This window comes from Penaeus monodon, chromosome 27 (genome assembly GCF_015228065.2).
Source record: "Penaeus monodon isolate SGIC_2016 chromosome 27, NSTDA_Pmon_1, whole genome shotgun sequence".
Classification (NCBI taxonomy): Eukaryota; Metazoa; Arthropoda; class Malacostraca; order Decapoda; family Penaeidae; genus Penaeus; species Penaeus monodon.
The window spans coordinates 29,617,309-29,618,237 of record NC_051412.1 but is presented as its reverse complement, the minus strand read 5'-3'; positions in this window follow the sequence as shown (position 1 = coordinate 29,618,237).

The following is a 929-nucleotide window of genomic DNA, read 5'->3' as shown; positions in this document are numbered from 1 at the left end:
TCCATAAGAAATTATGCACCTTTCCTTAAACACCACACACTTCTTTTAGGGCACAGACTTTTAAATTAATAAATATAAGAGCATTGTAAGTAGTACTGGTACAATGGTTAAACTTCAATACATGAACAAATTTAACACTGTCAGCTTGTATGTGAAGTCAGTAACCGATTTTTTGTGCCAAAATTGATGGAAAACTGTTGCTGGACGGAAAGCCAATGCCAGGACTTTAATGAAAAACTACTTGAGAATTTAGTATCATGAGCTGTATTTCTAAGGCCTACTACAGATCACACGCTTTATCTTACAATATTTGATACAATACTTAGTTCCCTTTTAAGTGAAAATAAAGATTTACAAGATATAGAAGTGTATTAGGTGGCATGTATGAGTATGCCATATTTAATAGCTGTCAGTTCCTTAAAATGGTTCCTCTAATTTGTTTATACCATCAAGCATAATGACAGTGCAGTGCCAAAGCCATGTCCAATAATTTCCTATTTCACTATTCCTATCATTATTCTTTCAGGATGAATTGTCACAAAGGAAAATGACCTGTTTACAAATGGCAGTATATTCTGCATAAGAATTTGAATGAAATACATTTGGAGCCACCATCTGAGTTATTTTATTTAATTCAAATATTGTATTATTTTTATTTACTCTGCCTTTTTTCTTCATTCTTCCAATCAAACTTGTAGATTTTGGGTATGAATTGTGTTTTGCCACTCAAATGTATTATATAGCCTGCAAAGAAAACCTTTTATCTAAACAGAGGTACATGATATAGAATAAGTTAGCATGAGTAATATTGAAGCAGTCACTTTCATATGAATTCTGTTTAATGAAAATGGTTTTATATGTAACTTTTCCTTTATTTAAGCATTATTTGAACATGTTTTCCTTATGTTCAATCCTAACCCATTGTTGCT